Raw genomic sequence first — 21,982 nt, 5'->3', positions numbered from 1 at the left:
CCTTCGATGCCTCAGAACCTGGCACAGGCACCCACCAAGGAAATACAATAATGGAAAGGAGAGCCAAAGGGCTAGAGGGCAGCAAAACAAATTGCAAAGCAGTGTCGATACCACGAACTGGAAAAGACTGTGAGGTATTAAAACAGCAATATTCCAACAGGGGAAGGGTTCCATTTTGAGCTAATTTTGGATTTAAGTTATTCCACAAAAAACATACCAGAGAGAAAATAGGCTACAAGGTTTAAGCTGTTCTAAAATAAATATGAAGTTAGACTTATAAGAGCTACCTTTTAAGCTCCTCTACTAATAGCAAAAATGGCTGAGATTGACATCTGCAGAAATTTAAACCCAAATCATATGACAAAATAGACAAATCTTAGAAATAAATGTGCAAGTGCACCTGCTTTTCTCACAGCAGAGCATAAAAATATTCCAAACCCAGACAGACTGTAGAAGTGAAGCTTTAGGAGTCTTTATTGGACTATAGAAATGATATCCATGTGAACGCTAATGTGCCAGTGTGTTCATTTGAAAGGTCAGTAATATCTTTGATAATAAACCCCGGTTCCTATTGTACAATATTAGTGGCAAGCCAACTACATGTAAGGCAAAGGAAAGAAGCTGACAGAATGCTTGTCTCTGCAAAGTTTCAAGAGTTGGTCTGTCATAAGGGTGCACAGAGATAAAGAAATGTAAGAGTTCAAGTTCATTAATGTCTGTTAATTTTCCTGCTAAAGTAATACACCTTATTGTAAGAAACACAAGATTTTTTCTTTAGAAGACAGGTTATATCTAGGAGTAAAGAAGTGGTTTAGAAACTGAGAGAAAGCTGAGAGACTCTCATGGGGAAAGGCACCAAAACACTGGCCCAACTTCTTCAGCAGTGTTATAAACCTTGGCACTTCCTGTCTAATGCCATCCCTCCCCAGCCAAGAGGAGCCAAGCAGGAGCCACGGTGGGCTGTGATGTGCTGGGGGAAAAAGAAAATACTGGCTGCAAGTATATATACCACTCCTGGTTAAAATAAAACAAAATAATCTGCAATTCTTTATTTTTTCTTTTTTATTTTTTCTTAACGTTTTTATTTATTTTTGAGACAGAGAGAGACAGAGCATGAACGGGGGAAGGTCAGAGAGAGAGGGAGACACAGAATCTGAAACAGGCTCCGGCTCTGAGCTGTCAGCACACAGCCTGATGCGGGGCTCAAACTCACGAACCGCAAGATCATCACCTGAGCTGAAGTCGGACGCTCAACCAACTGAGCCAACCCAGGCACCCCTGCAATTCTTTTAATCAAAGATCACATTATAGACAAAAATGGAGTTAAAATGAAATCAAAGACGGCTCTCATACAGAGATAATTAGTATCTCCTAATTTTATCATAATAATAATAATAAACTCATCCCATTGTCCAAGTAAATTTGATGTCTGGTAAAAACTATTCTTAGTCTCTTATTTTACTTTTAAAAAATAATTTTAAAAATCAAACTACTCTTTGTTGATGTTTATTACCTGTGACATAAATATTGTTAGGTGATATGTTAAAAATAATGACTTTAAAAATTATTAAAGTCAAAGATGTTTGGGCACCTGAGTGGCTCAGTCAGTTAAGGAGCCAATTCTGGATTCCAGCGCAGGTCATGATCTCACCATCTGTGAGATTGAGCCCCCCATCCCCACCCTGCCAGTCCATCAACAACATCAAGCTCTGCAGTGACAGCCTGAAGCCTGCTTGAGATTCTCTCTCCCTCTCTCTGCTCCTCTCCACCTCTCAAAATAAATAAATAAACATTTTTTTTTTTTTTAAGTTCACTTATTTATTTTGAGAGAGAGAGACAGAGAGAGAGCACGCAAGCAAGGAAGGGGCAAAGACAGAGAGAGGGAGAGAAAGAATCCCAAGCAAGCTCTACACTGTCATCATGGAGCCTGATGCAGAGCTTGATTTCATAAACCATGAGATCATGACCTGAGCTGAAATCAAGAGTTGGATGCTTAACCAACTGAGCCTCTCAGGAGCCCTCATTTTCATTTTATAAAACCTAGTGTCTCAGAACTTTATAAGGCTTCTCTGTGAGGGTTTCCTTTCTGGTTTATTTGTCTGTCTCTGACTGTAGAAGTTATACATGCTCATTATTTTTAAAATTTTTTAAATATGAGAAGAGAAACTAGAAAATAAAAATCAGGGGCACCTGGGTGGCTCATTCACATCTGACTTTGGCACAGGTCATGACCTCACAGTTTGTGGGTTCAAGACCCGCATAGGACTCTGTGCTGACAGCTTAAAGTCTGGAGCCTGCAGCCTACTTCAATTTCTGCCCCCCTTGCTCTCTGCTCCTTCCCCAGTCACACTCTGTCTCTCTCTGTCTCTCAAAAATGAATAAACATTAAAAAAATGTTTTAAAAAGAAAAATCACCTGTAATTCTATCTTCCAGAGAACTACTGTATGTGTATGTATATGTGTGTATTTGTATGTATGTATATTTCCCATGGTATCATCTATACATAATAGTTTATAACTTGTCTTCCTCACTTAATATGTTGAAGACATTTTTTTGTGTTAATAAATATCTATCTACCTCATTGTTTTCAATAGACTAGTCATAATCTGAATGTATATGCATACCTATATTTAGCAACTGAGGAAAATAACTGTAAAAAATTATAAAAATAATTACTGTAGGATTTAAAATAAATAATTGCATATATAAATATTAATCACTTGACTAATAACTAATACTCAAGTTATTTCCAGTTTTTATCAGTAATTCTACAATAAAATTTTTTGCTTATAAATTTATGGGATTATTCATTAGGACAAATTTCGAGAATTAGAATTGCTAAGAAAAGTAACTATTTTAATTTTCATACATATTACCAGATTGCATTCCAGAAAGGCTGTACCTGTTTTGTCACCAATGCATATCACCATTTGTTTTCTTCCTTGGCAATATGATAGATGAAAGTGGCATTTCTGTGTCATTTCTGTTAGTATCTCTTTGATATTATTAGAACAGAAAATCTTTTCACATATTTACTGGTCATTTTAATTTGTTCTTTTGCCAACTGCCCACTAATAAAAGCAAATAAACAAATAAAAATATCTTTTTCATTTTTCTATTGGGATTGTTCATCTTTTTCTTATTTATTGACAAGGCCTGCTTATATATTAGAGCTATTAATCCTTAGCAGGGTACGATAATTGCAAATGCTTTTCCCAGTTTGTCATTTGTCTTTCAACTTTGTTTACAGCATGTTCTATAGCATTGTTATTTACTTTTAATGTAGTGAAACACAAATATCACTAGGCAAGAGGAAGTAACAGAGAAGAGATTTATCTTGCCACCTGAAACAACTAAAACACTTAACAAAATATATGAAAGAATGATTTTTCAAGACATTGGACATCAGGCAGCAAAGACATGGGATCCCTGAGATGTGGAAAAACAAGAAAGTAAGTCCTAAGATTGCTCCAGCTTATTGCCTAGAGAGAGTTTTCAGGCCACAGTGCAGGGAGGCATAACTCAGGCCGAGCCAACCAGGCTTCCTGACTGTAGGAGATAGAACTGAGAAGCCAGGGAGGCCATGACTGTTAAGAGCTTTCAGGGCAAACAATCAGAGAGGAGAGAGCAGTACAGAAAAAAGAAATCCCTCACATCTTCAGCTGAGTATGGATTAGCTCATATGTTTGAGGAAAAAACTCAGGTCAAGAAAAGAGCCATCCAAAAGAATTAGAGAAAACTGATACCTGCATAGGGCTGAGAGTAATTTGGGGTCCTCCTAGCCATAATTCATGGGGCACTGGATAAAGTCCTCTGAAGAGATTTATCTCATTAATGAGCAAAATCAACCCCACACAAAAGGCTGCTCTGGTCCCATCTAACAAAGCTTAACTTTCAGATTTGAAAAGGATCAAACTGTTTCCAGATAACCTAACTGTATCCCAGAACAAGGTTAAAAAATATTTAGAATAAAACAAAAATAGGGGTGCCTGGGTGGCTCATTCAGTTAAGTTTCCAACTCTTGGTTTCGGTTCAAGTCATAATCTCACAGTTTTGTGAGTTCGAGCCCCATGTCAGGCTCTGTGCTGGCAGTGCAGAGCCTGTTTGGGATTCTCTCACCCTCTCTCTCTGCCCCTTCTCAGCTTGTGTTGTCTCTGTCTCTATCAAATAAATAAATGTAAAAAAAAAAAGAAAGAAAACAAAAATACCCAGCACATACTAAGTAAAATCCACCAAGTCTGCCATCTAATTAAAAAAAAAAAAAAAAAGCATGTAAAAAAGCAGAAAACTACAAGTCAAATGAAGCAAAAAAAAAAAAAAAAATCAATTGAAAGTAACCCAGAAATGATATCACTGATAGAATTAGTAAACATAGCAAAACAGTTATTATATGTATTCCACCATTATGTTCAAGAAGCCCAGGGGTCAGATTTTTTTTTTCTTTGTAAAGGGCAGGATAGTACATAATTTAGGTTTTGCAGGCCATACAGTCTCTGTAACAACTACTCAACTCAGCCACTGTAATGCAAAAAGCAGCCACAAACAATATGTTAATGAATGGACATGGCTGTGCTTCAATAAAACTTTATTTACAAAACAAATCTTGTGGGCCAGATTTAGTGTATGGATATCAATTGTCATCCCCTAAACCAGAGGAAACCTTAAACATGTTTAGTAGATTTTCAAAAAAAGACCTTTGGAACATGAAACTCATAGAAGAAAGCATAGGAATAAAGCTCCTTGACATGGGTTTTGGTAATTATTTTTTGGATATGACATCTAAGCACAGGCAACAAAATTAAAAAAAAAAAAAAAGAAACAACAGATAGGACTCCATCAAACTAAAAAGCTTCTGCACAACACAAGAAACCAACAACAAAGTGGAAAGACAACCTACAGAATAGGAAAACAGTATTTGCAAACCATATATCCAGTAAGGGGTTAATATCCAAAATATATAAAGAAGTGATACAATTCAACAGCAAAATATTAATAATAATAACAACCCAATTTAAAAATCGGCAAAAGACCTAAAGAGACATTTTTCCAAAGAAGATACACAAAACATGAGATGATACAAGAAAAGATGCTTAGAATATATTCATTAGGGCAATGCAAATTAAAACCATAATGACATATCACCTCACACCTGTTAGAATAGCCATCATCAAAAATACAAATGATAACAAATGCTGGTATTGATGTAAGGAAAGAGAACTCTTGTGCACTGTTGGTGGAACTGTAAATTGGTACTGTGGAAAAAAACATAGAGGATACTCAAAAAATTAAAAATATAACTATCATATGACCCAGCAATTCCAATTCTGGGAATATGTCTACAGGAAACAAAAACTTTCTGCACCCGCATGTTCACAGCAGCATTATTTACAATAGCCAAGACATGGAAACAACTTAAGTGTCCATCAGTGGATCAATGAATAAAAGTTGTAGTATATATAATGGAATATTATTTAGCCATTAAAAATTAAATCCTGGGGTGCCTGGGTGGCTCAGTCAGTTAAGCGTCCGACTTCGGCTCAGCTTATGATCTCACAAAGTGTGGGTTCGAGCCCTGTGTCGGGCTCTGTGCTGACAACTCAGAGCCTGGAGCCTGCTTCGGATTCTGTGTCTCCCTCTCTCTCTGCCCCTCCCCCGTTCATGCTCTGTCTCTCTCTGTCCCAAAAATAAATAAAAAACGTTGAAAAAAAAATTTAAAAAAAAAATAATAATAAATAAATAAATAAATGTTAAAACAAAATGAGGAAATCCTACCACTTGCAACAACACAAACAGACTTTGATGGCATTATATTAAGTGAAATAAGCCCAAGACAAATACTATATGATCTCATTTAAATGTGTCATTTTTTAAAACTCATAGAAAAAGATCAGACTTGTGATTACCAGAGGTGGAGGGTGGGAGAAGGAGGAATTAGAGGAAGGTGGCCAAGAGGTAAAACTCTAGTTATAAGGTAAATAAGTACTGTGGGTGTAATGTACAACATGCTTACCAGAACTAACACTGCTATATGATATACAAGAAAGCTGTTAAGAAAGTAAATTCTAAGAGTTCACATCAGAAGAACAATTTCTTTTTTGTTTTTTCTTTCTTTTCTTTTTATTTTATCTATATGAGAAGATGGATGCTAGCTGAACCTATCATGGTAATCATTTCACAATATATGTAAACCAAACCATCATGCTATACACTTTAAACTTATACACTGATATATGTCAATTATATCTCAATAAAACTGGGGATGAGGGAAGGGAGCAGGAAGACCCAAACCAAATTTCTCGAGATGAAAAACACATCTGAGAAAGATCAGTGCAGAAGAAAAGATCGGTAAACATGAAGACAAAGCAATGAAACTACCCAAAATAAAACAGAAAAAAAAGACCAAATAAAGAAATGAACAGTGCACCAATGAGCTGGGGCAACTTCAAGTAATCCAATATGTGTGTAAATGAAGTCCCCAAAGGAAAAGAATGGGGTCGGGGGAGATAAGTAAATACTTATAAAGCTATAAACCCACATGTATAAGAAGCCCAATGAATCCCAATCACAAGAAACATGAAGAAAACTATACCAAGGCGCATCATAATCAAACTGCTTAAAGTCACTGAAAAAGTTATTTCAATTATGAATAAGGGTAGTACAGATATGGTTGGCAAGTTCAAAGAATAAGGCTACCAAATAATCCAAACCTATTTAGACCTTAAATTGTAGAAAGTAAGCAGTAAATGTTCAGAGGGTAAGGGATATATCTGAAATTTTACCCAAATCTACTTGGTTCCTGTTTTCAGGCAGTGTCTAGATAGCAAGAGACACACTGGGGGAGATCATTATAGTAATGGATGCCAAAAAATTATGCCTCATTATGGCCATGTTATTTTGTAATGAGATACTGCTACTCAGGAAATGGAATCTATTTACTTACCCCCTTATATCTGGTTGACCTTGCAACTTGTGACCAATACAATGTGGCAGAAGTGTGACTTCTGGAGCTTAGGCATCCTAGGCCACCTAGGATGGGTTCTGCCCCGTACCTTCTGATTTACTTCCTCAGGACCCAGCCACCATGTAAAGAAGCTTGGGCCAGACAACTGAATAAGACACAACAAAGAGGGAGATATTGCAGCCTCTTAGACCCTTCAGCTCCAGCCAATCCACCAGATAAAAGCAGCCTCATAAATGAGTCCAGGTGAGACCCTGGAGGAACAACCTAACCAATCTACAGACCTTAAGAGAGATACAATCACACCATTGTTTTCAGTCACTAAGTTTCAGCATGGTTTGTTACATACCAATAGAGATCAGTAACATATTTTTTTTTTGTTATCAGTGTCATGTTTAGAAAGCCCCTGCCACTTCATATTATAAAAATATAAACCTATAGTTTCCCTTTAGCACTTTTATATTTGAATTTGTACATTTAGCATATGATGTTTTGGCATATGATATGAAGATGGAACACAATCTCGTTTTTCCAAGTAGTTATCTGGCTATTCTAATAACATTTAATACATAACCATTCTTTCCCTCCATTGGTTTGATAATTACTTTTACCATATACTAAATTTAGAAGATAACTTAATGGGACAACCCAAAATAAAAATGTTCAAACTGATATTCAAATATAAAAGCTATTTAACCAAATTTGTAGCATTTCTATAAAAATTCCATATTTCCATTTTAAGTATGTAGATGCATCTATTATAAATACAATTATTTTTACATTCCAAGAAGAAAATCAGACACATGTGTTTCAAACATTTTGTTATGGAAATAGTCTTATTATTCAGAAAGCTTTTTAGTATTACATTCTCTATAATATGATTTCACTGGTACTAATTAACCCTGGCCTTATAATGTGGTTTCTACAGCTCCCTGACTATGTATTAACCAAATGACCTTAAGTCAGTATTAATACAACTGAAAACACTTCTTGAAAAGCCTTCACTGCAATCTATAAATAAGAGATATAATTCAAGTCAATTTTGTCCACATTACAAAAATATGGGAAAAATAGATCTTGTTAAATTTTAGGTAGAAGTTTGTCAACATGCAGGTATCCTGGGAATTTCTTAGTTCACACTAAGGTGTGAAATCTGTAAGAAGACATTTTATGGAAATTATTGTAATAGCAAGATTAAATCCTATCTCCCTACCAATAAAGCATGCTAATAATATTAAAGGAGAAATCCAATTCCTAACTTCAAGTGAAAAAGTATACATTCAAATGATCACTCCTGAGTTGCATCCTTCTAGTGCTACTCCACTGTCAAATTCTTCCTTGAATGTCATGGAAGGCAGAGAATTGAAGGAAGGAAAAAAAAAGCTTAAAAAGGCATGGAGCCCCTGGGTGGCTCAGTCAGTTCAGTGTCTGACCCTTGGTTTCAGCTCAGGTCATAATCTCATGGTTCAAAGAATCGAGCCCCATGCTGGGCTCAGCACTGAGAGCAAGGAGCCTGCTTGGAATTCTCTCTCCCTCTCTCTCTGCCTCTCCACTGCTTGTTCTCTCTCTCTCTCTCTCTCTGTCTCTCTCTGTCTCTCTCTCAAAATGGATAAATAAGCTTTTTTTCTTTAAGCCTTAAAAAGGCAGTCTGCGAAAACAGTATGGAGGTTCCTCAAAAACCTAAAAACTAGAACTACCCTATGACCCAGCAATTGCACTACTAGGCATTTATCCAAGGGATACGGGTGTGCTGTTTCAAAGGGACACATGCACCCCCATGTTTATAGCAGCACTATCAGCAATAGCCAAAGTATGGAAAGAGCCCAAATGTCCATCAATGGATGAATGGATAAAGAAGATGTGGTATCTATATACAATGGAGTATTACTCGGCAATCAAAAAGAATGAAATCTTGGCATTTGCAACTACGTGGATGGAACTGGAGGGTATTATGCTAAGTGAAATTAGTCAGTCAGAGAAAGACAAAAATCATGACTCTACTCATTTGAGGACTTTAAGAGACAAAACAGATGAACATAAGGGAAGGGAAACAAAAATAATATAAAAACAGGGAGGGGGACAAAACAGAAGAGACTCATAAATATGGAGAACAAACTGAGGGTTACAGGAGGGGTTGTGGGAGGCGGGATGGGCTAAATGGGTAAGGGGCACTAAGGAGTCTACTCCTGAAATCATTCTTGCACGATATGTTAACTAATTTGGATGTAAATTTAAAAAAATAAAAAATAAAACAAGTTAATTAAAAAAAAAGGCAGTCATAGCAGAAAAGCTGATTTCTAAATGAGGTCCCTAGAAAGAACACCTGCCTATATATTACTCCCTCCCCAAAAAATGTCCTACATTACTAAGATTGCTCCACTTGACCTGGTCATGTTGCCTGAAATCACATCAATTAGAGATCCGTTTCAGTCAACAAGTTTTCTCTTACTACAATATAAAAAAATTCTAAGATGTTAAAGTGCCTATTAAACATCATCATATTTGTGTTAATTTATTTTCATTGGATTTTTCAAATAAGTTCTGGAAACCACCCACATTAAAGGAATGGGATTTTCCCAGTTATATTAAAAAGCACCTTCATTCTCCTTTTTATTAACTTTGAAACTAAAATCATTTTTTAACTAAACTTTTAATCTTAAAATGATTATAAAAACACATCAGATATACATGGATTATAAAAAAATAATACAAAAAGTCTATCCTTTACTCAATTGCCATCAACTGTTACATCTTGCAAAAATAATGCAAAATTAAAACAAGGATATGAACACTGATACAGGGAGGATACAGAGCATTTCCATCATCACAAAGATCCCTTGTGTTGTACTTCCATAGCCACACTTCTCTCCTTGCCTTCTCTCTTGCCTTAACTGGCAATCTGTATTCCAATCTATAATTTTATCATTTTAAGAATGGTATATAAATGGAATCATACATTACATAACCTTGGGGGACTGGTTTTATCTACTTGGCATATTTCTCTGGTGATTCATCTATGTTGTGCATATCAGTACTTTGTTCCTTTTTATGGCTGTATAGTGTTCCATAGTATGGCTGTGCCACGGTTGTTGTTGTTGTTGTTTTCTAACTATATACCCATCAAAGGGTTGTTTCCAGTTTTCCATTATTACCAATAAAACTGCTATAAAAATGTGTGTGCAGGTTTTTGGATGAACATATGTTTTCATTTCTCTAGGATAAATGCCTAGGAGGTAACTGCTGCATTAAATGACAGTTGAATGCTTAGTTTTTTAAGAAACCACATATCATTTTACATTTCAACCAGCAGTTGTATCAGTGATTCTCTTTCTCTGTATTCTTGTCAGCTTTGACGTTGAAACTGTTTTTCTGTCTATTTAAAATTTTGTTTTAGCCATTTTGATAGGTGTGTACTGATATCTCATCATGGTTTTAATTTGCATCGTTATATCCTCTCCAATGTCCCTTCATGTCTTTTGCCTATTTTCTATTGGACTGTTTAAGTTTTGAGAACTCTTTATATATTCTCAATAAAGGTCCTTTGCTGGATATGTGGTTTGTAAATAATTTCCCAGACTCTGTGACTTTTCTTTTCATCCTCTTTTAAAAAAATTTTTTTTAACATTATTCATTTTTGAGAGACAGAGACAGAGTGCAAGCACAGGAGGGGCACAGAGAGAGAGAGCAAGAGAGAGAGGCAGAATCCGAAGCAAGTCCAGGCTCTGAGCTGTCAGCACAGAGCCCAATGCGGGGCTCGAATCCATGAACCATGAGATTATGGCCTGAGCCGAACTCAGATGCTTAACCGACTGAGCCACCCAGGCGCCCCTCTTTTTATTCTCTTAACTGGGTCATCTGCACAGCAAGAGCTTTTAAGTTTGAGAAAGTCCAAGTTACCAATTTTTCTTTTTATGGAGAATGCTTTTGGTCTCAAGTCAAAGAATTTTTTGCCTGGTCCTAGATCCCCCCAAAAATCTCTATTTTCTTCCTAAAAGCTTTACAGTTTTATATTGTAGTTTTAAGTCCATGATTTATTTTGGGTTAATTTCTGTATGAAGTGTAAGATGTAGGTCAGGGTTGGTTTCTTACCTCTGGGAGTCCAACTGCTCCAGCTACATTTGTTGCAATAGCTATCTTTCTTCAACTGAATTGTTTTTGTATTTTTGCCAAAAATCAGGTGAACATATTTATATGGGTCTATTTCTGGAGTCTCTATTCTATTTCACTGAGAACAATGTGTCTATCCCTCCACTAATACCACAAAATCTTTACTGTTGTGGCTACATTAAGTCTTAAAATCGGGTAGGCTGATTCTTCCCATTCTAGTTCATTTGATTTTTCAAAAAAAACTATAGGACAATATTGTCTATATCTACAATAAATCTTACTGGAATTTTGATAGGAATTGTGTCAATCTATATGTCTAGTTATGGAGAATTGTTATCATCTCTGTCTCCAATCTTCCAATTTATGAATACTTTCTATCTCTCCATTTTATGTAATTTTCTGTTATTTCTTTTATCAGCATTTTATGGTTCTCAGCATATAAGTCCTATTAACATTTTATTAGATTTATACCTAAGTATTTTCCAATTCTTTAGAGCAATTATAAGGGATATTTTTAAAGTCATTTCCACACGTTCATTGCTAGTATACAGAAATACAATTGACTTCTGTATGTTTTCTTGTATCCAGTGAGCTTGATAAACTAACTTATTAATTCTAGGTTTGCTGCATTTTTAAAAATAAACTTCTTAGGGGGCACCTGGATGGCTCAGTCAATTGAGCATCCAGCTGCAGCTCAGGTCATGATCTCATGGCTCGTGAGTTTGAGCCCCATGTCAGGCTCTGCACTGAAATCTCAGAGCCTAGAGCCTGCTTTGGATTCTGGGTTTCCCTCTCTCTCTCTCTTTGTCCCTCCTCACCACCCCATCTCAAATATAAACATTAAAACATTTTTAATAGATTTCTTAGAATTTGCTACATAAAAAATCATGTCATGTCATCTGCAAATTGACACAGTTTTATTTCTTCCTTTCCAATCTGTATCTCTTATTTCCTCTTCTTGCCTTATTGCACAGGCTGGACTTCTATCACTATTTGAATAAGAATGGTGAGAAGAGATAATCTTGACTTGTTCCCAGACTGAAGACAATAGCATTCAGCCTTTCACCATTAACTAGAATACTAACTATACATTTTATCAAATAAAGGAAGTTTCCTTCTGTTTCTATTTTTCAGTTTGTATCAAGAACAGGTGCTGAAATTTGTCAAATGCTTTTTCAGTGTTGATTAATTTGATATCATTTTTCTTCTTTAACCAGTTAACATAGTGGGTTGTATTAACTTATTTTTCAAATATATAAACTAGTCTTGCATCTCTAAGATGAACCACATGTGGTCATGCTGTATAATTTTTATATTGCTGAACTCTATTTGTTAATATTGGTTAAAGATTTTTCCATCTGTATTCAGAAGGGATATAGATCTATAGTTTTATTTTTTGTACTATCTTTGATTTTAGTATCAGTATAATAATGCTAACTTCATAAAATGAACTGAGAAGTGTCCCTCTTTTTACATTTTCTAAAAGAGCTTGTATACAACTGGCACTAATTCTTCTTCATATGTTTGGTAGAATTCTCATATTTAAATCCCTTTTTCTTACACTTCAGCTCTTTCCCTTATGACCTAGGTAACCTAGACACATTACTCAACAGTAAAATGAAGACAGTAAAATTTACCCTACACAGTATTTTTCAGTTAAAGGTAAAGAGCTTAGAACAATATCTGCACAGTGACAGGTGTAATTATGATTATGATTATTTCCTGTATCTAATCAGTCACTAAGCCCTTCAATTTTCCCTTTAAATATCATCTCCAGAGTGAAATCTAGGATGAGATAAGACAGGCGCCTAGAGCACAAAATTTAAGGAGGTACTCATCCTAGGTGAGTATGCCTCTCTTGCCTCACCCTAGTACCAACCCTGCTCTTCTCCATCACTTCTTTCTACTCCTGCAATCAGTCTAATTTGCGCCTTTATTCACCCCTGTGCTTGGACATTTTAACAGCCTTCTAATGGTGAATCTAATTCAATCTCTCCTTGTTCTAATCTAATAAGACATCTCCAAATCTTCTTAAAAATAAAGCTCTCTGTTCAAAAATTGCCAAGAGTGCCTTACTGATTACACAATATAGTTCAAATCCTTTAGGAACCGACAGAGGTATACAATACTGTCTTAAAGTTCACTGGCTGCAAGCAATAGAAACTGATTCTGGAGCTAAACTAAACAAAAAGCAATTTATTGAAAGGATAGGTGCTAGTTCCTAGAATTTAAGGAAAAATTTATCTCTGCCTGGGGAAAGACAGGAACCATGTTAGCTCTGGGGATGTAGATAAAAAGATCTAATAGACTCCTCAGGGCATCACATTCAGAATGAGTCTACTCCATCCATTTTCCATCCTTGGGCCTCTATTAGGTTAGTCATATGCTCACCCTAGGCCGGGGGAGGACAGGACACTTTGATTAACTGTCTTAACAAAACAATTCCCAGTTGGGGAACGTAGGGGAAGATACCTAAGGGCTAGGTTTTGACAGTGAGATTCACCACTATATCTCTAGCATATAGAACAGTGTCTGAAATACAGCATGAGCTCAGTAAATATTCGCCAAATGAATCAGTTGGGAGAAAATAAAAGTACCTAATCAGAGAAGTGAAAAATGAGTGGTGAACAGGGGAAAACAACAGATATCAATATAAAAGCTCTCTGCAATCTAGCCATACCTTATGTGGATGTCTTCCATTCATTTGGGAATGGATCTCCTAAGTCCCATTAATAACAATTGCTATTATTACATAGCACTTTTCAAGATATTGAGTGATTCTACATACTTGAGTTTACATCATCCTTGGACTGTTCATTTACCCAAAATTTCACCCAGTCTTCAGTCTTTAGCTTAGTTTCAATTCTGTTATGAAGCCTTTGTAAATAATTTCAGACCATATTTATCTCTCTCTTCCTTGAAAACTTATGTCACTGCTGTGGGTTACTATTTTACTCTTGATGTGTTGCCCTTGCCTCAAAAGCTAATATTTGTTTGAGTTCTGGGTCTTGTAAAGTAGGATCTTATAATTCCCTGTATTTTTCCCCTAATGAATTGGGTAATACTCTGCCCCCAGAATATATTCAATATATATTAAAATGAAAACATTTGGCAAATATTTTGGTATAAGATTTATTTTTCTCAATGCAATTAAAACCCTTACTAACCTACAGATGAATATATAATTCAGCCATAAAATATTGTTCTTTATAAAATTAGCATGAATTTTAATTTTGGAAGTATGCTGATATAAATTTTATCAAACATATGATGATTATAAAGCACTTATGAATGAATACTACACATTGTAGTAGCTCCTCCTTCCTCTTTCTCCTCCTCCACCTCACAATAAGCCATGTCTTCCGAGTACATACAGGCTCCTGAGTGGTTTCCTGCATTTGAAACTGGGAGATCTGAGACTCATTTCTGACTAAGACAATGTGAAAAAAGTGATGTTGCATGATATATAAGGTTAAGGTTGTAAGAAGTCCTTGAGGTGCCATGTGGGTTTCTTGGACTCTGTGTCCTAGGAGAGAAGGCCACCAGCTAAAAAGTCTACCTACTCTAAAACATCCATGCTAGAGGAAGCCCAAGCTAGCCATGTAGAGAGAAAGAGATGTCTTGTCAGCCTCAACTATTCCAGCCATTTGAATTAAGTTGTCATACATGTGATTGAAAAAGGCATCTTGGGTGTGTAGTCCACTTGAGACTTCAAGTGACACTAGTCTCAGATTGTTACTTAAAATCATTACATTTTGCAGGGCACATGGGTGGTTCAAGTAAGTGTCCCCCTCTTGGTTTCGGCTCAGGTCATGATCTCACAGTTCACGATACTGAGTTCCACATAGGGCTTCTCACTGACAGCATGGGGCCTGCTTGGGATTCTCTCACTCCCTCTCTCTCTGCCCCTCCCCTGCTCACACTCGTGTGTGCACTCTCTCTTTCAAAATAAAGAAACTTTAAATAAATAAATAAAATAAGTAAATAAAGTCACTATATTTTGTAGGTATTTTTAAGCAGAACATATAATCAAAATACATACTTAAAACATAATCACTCAGGCACATGCAAAACAGTATTATAATATACATATATTTTGTATTTCAGTTATATCCCTAAAGCTATTACTATTTTGTCTATTGTTGTTTTTCATGGTTTTATTTGTTAATTCTATTGCCACTTTTAGTTTTATTCCATTATTTAATATTATGAATTATAATTGGCTTATTAATAACAGTAACATAGTAACAGAAAATATTTTCTCTTTGTAGAATCCACTCAAATGTTTATTAAAATATGTAGCTTTTAAATAATTTTTGAAAGTAGGAATAACGTCTTGATTTTTCTTTATACTAAGTAGTACAAAGTAGTTATCCAATAAAAGTTGAGAACTGAATTGATGAGTAATGGGAATGGATCCTTTGGTGAAAAATTCCTTCAAACGCCTTGTAATGAATCCACCACTGACCCTGTTAATTTTTTTTAAAGACTTTTTATGTGACATCCATAGTCACATCTGTTTAAAATTCTTAAGTTTTTATTCTAATTCAATAGTACCCATTCTAATTCATTATTACTCCAAAATGCATATTGTAATTAACCAACAATCAATTCACAAGTAAAAATAAAATATTTTGACATTTTAAATGCACTTGAGGGCCTAATATGAAATAATTAGAAATAAACACAATAGTCTTTTAACATAGCTTTTGAACAAAGCTAGAAAAACTTTTCTAAAAGCCTTTCTTAAACTTTTTACCAAAGTTTTGCAAATGTCCATTGTTATTTTATAAACTTAATAGAGCAATAGTTTCTTAGAAATTAAGTGAGTACCTATTGCAATTCTCTTTTCTATATGTACCATTAATAAGTTTGAATTTTCTGCTGTAACTGTTTATATACCTACTTTACAAAATCAGTCTCTAAGAAAACCTTGATTGTGACTATCTGGAAAAATTACAAATATATCTCTATTTACTAAAACCTCAGTCTTCCATACTTACTGATTTGCTTTCTAGTTCATGAAAGTAAATAGATTTCTAACCATTTCAGTAGTTTAGTTAAGAAAAGAAAGAAAAATCACTAACAGTTGTATAAAAGGCTGAGAACTTATTTATCTCAATGCATTCACAGTGTACTTTTAAAAGAGAAAAATCTAGATGTCCATCAGCCGGAAAATATATTATATAAGGGACTGAGAATAAATTAAACATGTGCAAAGATTCTCAAGAGGGTCTTCAAAATGAAGCTGCCCGTGAGACATGATGTTAATCAAGTAATTGAAGGAAAATTAAAAAAAAAAAAAAAAACAGGCTGGCTAAGTACCTATTTACTGAGCTATTTCTGGGTTCAACAAATTGGGAAGATCTAAGAGGTAAGTATTTAGGTATTCCTAAATTACACCTCTCATATTTTTACTACCGTCTTTAAAATTTCTCACACAGTCGCTTTACAGAATTCCTGGAGATATGGATTGCTACGGCCAAGGGGCCTGGGGGGCGGGAAAGTCTGTTTCACCCTTTCTTATCTTCATAAGACAGAAGTTTAATGATTAGGACTGGAAGTCCATCAAAAAACCTGACTGATTGGCTTAGTTCGGATAGAACCATACAGCATCATATCAAACTGCAAAACAAAGGAAGAAACACCAGGAATTTGAATCAAACTACAAGGGCAAGGTCAAAAATAAATGGAGATTCATACAGGACCAAGTGTAAGGAAAAGCAGAATGGTGGGCCAATCAAGATGCAAAATTCAGTGTCAGGTTAGGAGAAGTAGGTCAGGAATAGCAAATTCAGATCCCAAAGTGGGAAAGTGAGGCACTGAGGTTTGGAGTCCTGGGCTAAACCAGGCTCCCTGGTAGAGAGAAGGTTCCAAATGATCTCTTCAATACACCAGATTGTACTTGATATGAGTTACACCTCTACCTATCCGTAATGCATATGTTAATTCCTAAACACCTAGCCCCAAGGGTCCCAATATAGCCTTTACACACTTTCCACAGCCAAATGTTAAAGAATTTTCTCCTGGCGTTCCTACAGCAGTGGTCACAGCAGACAAATGAATGATTACACCTTTGCATGATCCTTACTTATAACTGCTTATGTAGGAGATGACCAAGTAACTCTGAAGAGGTAAAATAATCATTTTATCATCTAAGATTTCTAGTGTTCTCTTCTTTGGATATAAAAACGTATACTAAAAACCTACACTGGACATTAAGGTAAAAACTAAAAGGAGGGAAGCTATCAATCTAAGAAAGTACAGTGGATAGTGGCTAGACAGAAATATATATCCTTTGAATAATATAAATCATAAAACCTCAGTATTAAAGACCCTTCAGCCAACTGAGATGCATGGAAAGATTATGATGGAAGAAAAATTATTGTATTACACTCAAGTTAGAAAGTCAGTATTCTTCCATTCGTAAAAACTATGATCCCAATGCACCAAGACCTCACTCCCTAATAATAATTGATCAAAGGAGAGTGATTTCACTGCTTACTTGCACTGTAGTCAGTGAAAGATCAGAACCTATAAGAACCTGCCAACAAAATACTCCAGACAAGTGCAAAAATCTATGAAGTGTAAGGAGTATAGCCCCCACACTATAAAGAAAAGAAAATCTTACAGCTTTTTCTAAAGCATCAATCAAATCAGAACGAAGTGCCACAGAGAGGATTTTGCTTTATGAAGTGCTGGTTTCCTTCAAGGTCATTCATGACCGTGATGCAAAGATGTCTGCAATACTGTGCTTTCAGTCTCCGCACCAGAGGAGTGCCTAGGGTCCTTACTTAATGAGTTTACTAGCTGGGCTTCATCTTAATAGAAGCAGTTGAGTTCTAAAAAAAAATTTTTTTAATCTCAGCTCAGTGCAGTCTCTCTAACAGCTACAAAAAAAATAAACAATGCTCTTATTATAAAATAATGCAGAGTAAAATAAATGTGACATCCAAAGGGTCACTAAATATTGTCATTACTAACTTCCGTTTCTCTCATTGTGCTCTCTCATTATTCATCACTGTGCTCAAAATCTACAAAATATTTACCTTTTAACATCAAACTTCATAATTGTTGCTCTCCTTTCTCCTGAAGACACTGTTCATTTACTAAACTTCAAATCTTTAAAAGATAATCCAAGTTGCAAAGGATATAAAATGTCTAAACCAATAGATTGTGAAGTAAGATTAGAATTAGGGAGCAGATAAATCTGAAAGTGTGTGGACCTAGCATGCAAATTTTTTTAACTATCAGAATGTACTTGTACCTCCACATTAAAAAGGAAGGAGGAGCGACTGGGTGACTTAGTTCATTAAGCAACCAATTCTTGATTTCAGCTTAACTTATTCTTGACCTCACAGTTATGGCACTCAAGCCCTGAGTCCCACTCTACACTGACAGTGTAGAGCCTGCCTGGGATTCTCTCTCTCCCTCTCTCTCTCTCTCTCTGTTCCTCTACCACTCACACATGTGCAAATGTGTACTCTGTCTCAAAAAAATAAACCTAAAAAAAAAAAAAAGGAAGGAGACCAGTGAGTACTCTCCATACATTTAATATATTATTCTATCCCTATCTTATTGAAGGTGTCCAATTTAGTCTATTATTCTATTAATGTGTTTTACTTGATAATGCCATCTGGCCTTGTAGTGTTAGAGTCATCACTGATTACCACCCATATATTTACTAAGTCCTCTGATTATACTTAAGTAATTCCATGGTAAACTAGCTTCTCTGAGAATATTATTATAATCAGAGGCCTTCAAAAGGATCACCAAATTTTGCTTCTCCGCTGAGATCCTCCTATCACACTCAGCATATAAGAACTGAATGGCCAGGAAAACCAGGTAAATTCCAGACAGGTTATCAATGAGGACCCTATCCAGGGTCATAAGAGGAGCCACAAAATTCTAGCTGTATTTTTAAGTCTATGTCTATTAAAAACAATCCAAATAACAGTGCTGAAAAGAATTTTATAATTTAAAAGTGCCATAAAAACTAAAGATAACAAATAATACAGTAATCAGTACAACAAATAATAATATTCAATGCTAACAATGAAGAAAACCTAGAAAATCTAACACAGACCATAAAATGCCAGCAAAACTATTTTCACTTTCCAAATTCTCCTAAGAAGTGCATCACTACCTCCTAGGAGTGCTTTATTTCTTTTGGTACCCTTTAACACAATGCCTGGTGCTCAACAGATATTCAAAAAAATATTTGTTGAACAAAGCAGTGAATGAAAAAAAAATGAAATTAAGTAAACTATAGGCACTAACTCCCTGAGGTTAGTCAAGTACCATTTAGTACGCGGAAATAATCTTTCACAAATTACTTAAGGATAACCAGAGAACTTAGCATACATGGATTAGTCGATATTCAAAGACATTTTTGTTTTGAAAGAAAAGTATTTCACTGGAAAAATTTTAATTTATTAACTTCAAAGTCACTTCTATTACACTAAACAATAAACCATCTAACATAAAGCAATATCTGTAACGAAACATTCTTTATTAAAATATAGATTAACAAATTCTAAATCTACCAAATTTCATATATAATAGAGAATAAAACCTTCCAAATGTAAAGTAAATACAAGCTAAATAACTTCTCTTAATAACCTCAACCATGTTGAAAACATGTAATCCTATTATTTGACATGGTTGTTGGATATCCATTCACAACGTCCTTTAATTTCTCTCACCTGCAATGTTTTCAGGGACTGAAAAAACCCTAGTCCAACCTCTCTATGTTCTCCCATGCAAGTTCTTTATATCTTGCCCTCATGATATTTCCAACTGTCTGCCTTAAACAAAGAGTCCTTGCTGGCGTTGGCTTGTTGCTAGTCAGTATTTAGCTCTCTCTTTCTGTAGCTAAGAGAGAACAACCATCTGCTTCCCACAGCTTTTCATCCCTATGATAGCTTTCTGCTCTTTCCTCTTCCAACTCAGAAACAGAAAGCAAGAGATAAAACAAAGCTTCTTAGGTCCACAACAAGATGCAGAACACCCAGGAGAGTTCCCTCCCAATCAGGAAAATGCTTCCTTAGCAACCAAGTTACTAAGGCTCATTAACCTCCTTTCTCTATCAATATTCAATTTACATTAAAGCCCTTTTTGGGTAAGCCCTTCACTTTTACAATGAGCTTTCTGGCTGAGAAAAAGGTGTTTCTGTCTTAAAGGAGCCGGGCCTTTTCTTCTGAATGCCTGTAAGGGTGATTTGAACTTAACACAAGCATTAGGGTATTTCTTAATGTGATGGAAGCGTCTGAAAACAGAAATGTCAGAGAAATTAAGTACAATCAACCAACATATGCCTAACGTGAGACTGAGACATTTCAGAGCAAGTAGAGACTGGACACCATGGAAAATAAGACATAAAGATGCTTTGTAGCTGCCATTGTTTCATACTTGCCTTGGCTGATTTATATCCCTTTCCATGACCAACAAAGCCCAGGTTACCACTAAATAATCACAATATCAGTACAACTTCAGAGAAAAAAATGCATGGAAGAGAGGAGTACAGACAGTATAGAGACCAAGAAATTTCATTTCAGGTGAGAAAGTTAAAAATTGGAACTAGCGAGGAAACAGCACTTCGAAGTCATGAACTATTTCAGAAGTAGTAAAAACTATAACACATCTAAACAAAAGGAGGTGGTTTTAGAACCATGTACAATTGTACAATGAAAATTCTCCCCTCTCCAAGATTTCGTGCAGTGAGATGAAGGTTAAATTTTTTTTTTACCCTCACAATTACAGTAATATACTGTATTCCGGTTAAGGTAAAGAAAATTTCACAAATATTATACAAGAGGTAATTAGTTGTCTTCTGATATTCATTTTCCAGGTCTTGATGAAGTAAAATCTTTTGTTGACTAATTTTAAAGTTTCTTTAAATTCCACATATGATGTAATATGGAACAACTTGTATACAGCAATTTATAATGGGCTCTGTTATAAATCATCCTTTGGCAGCTTTGGTAGCAGCTCTCCAGTATCAACACACGATACCACTGTATTTCAAAATAATCCTTGCTGCTAACAGTCACAACACAACACAGAAATTCAGCACCAGTTTTGTTTCCCAGTGTTGTCAATTAACCTTGTAGAAGTCTATCCACTTGCACACATTTACTCTGAAACAGTAAAACTGCCTTAAGTTGCATTAATAAAAATTAACATTTGTTAATCCTTGCACCCATTATCCTATTTGATCCTCATAAACCACCCCTTGAGGAAGGGACTGTTACAGTACCCTTCAACTGTTGATATGTTTGATGTTGAGAAAGAGCGGAGAAAGGAATATAAACTTTATGAAGCACTGTGTTTTATTTTCACAGCGCTGGCCAGTTGTTTCTTCCATATCATTTAATGCACACATCAACCCCACTTATGCTCAGCCCCCAATTCCCCACCTCCTGACTCCCTTAAGTATTTGGGGCCCAGGTTTACAGATGAGGGATTTGAGGCTCAAAAAGGTTCAGTAACATGTTCAAAGTACACAGCTAAAATGAGGGAAGGTCGGGATTTAAAACCAAATTTGCCCAACTCCAAAGCCCTTGCTCTTTCAACCATGCCATGCCACCTGCTACCCAAAGCCCACGGCGGCCCCATTACACTACTCTCAGAATCCTTTCAACTAACATTAGCAATCACCAAAAGTCTAGGCAGTATTTTCCAAATAAGAGTCATAAGCCATTAGCAGGTTCTGAAATCAAGTGGTGGGCCTCAACGAGGATTTTTAAAAAAATTAAATACAGCAGAATAACTAGTAAAACAGGCTATATTTTTAAAAAAATTGTTTCATAAGCCTTGGTTTCAGGTATGTGCATATGCAATATACTGGGTCCTACTATAAAATGCATTTCTTATTGTGGGTTTATATCAAAAAGTATGAAAGCCACTGGTCTCAA

At 35.6% G+C, this 21,982-nt stretch overlaps 1 protein-coding gene across 8 annotated transcripts in view; it reads right to left on the bottom strand.

The window, feature by feature from the left end:
- Positions 1-21,982, bottom strand: part of ATG10 (autophagy related 10) — a 259,495-nt gene that overhangs the window by 165,702 nt on the left and 71,811 nt on the right. The gene's annotated exons all lie outside the window — the stretch shown is intronic.

Source organism: Panthera uncia (assembly GCF_023721935.1).
Source record: "Panthera uncia isolate 11264 chromosome A1 unlocalized genomic scaffold, Puncia_PCG_1.0 HiC_scaffold_17, whole genome shotgun sequence".
Classification (NCBI taxonomy): domain Eukaryota; kingdom Metazoa; phylum Chordata; class Mammalia; order Carnivora; family Felidae; genus Panthera; species Panthera uncia.
The sequence above is the reverse complement of the archived record's forward strand: the minus strand, read 5'-3'. Positions and strand labels throughout refer to the sequence as shown.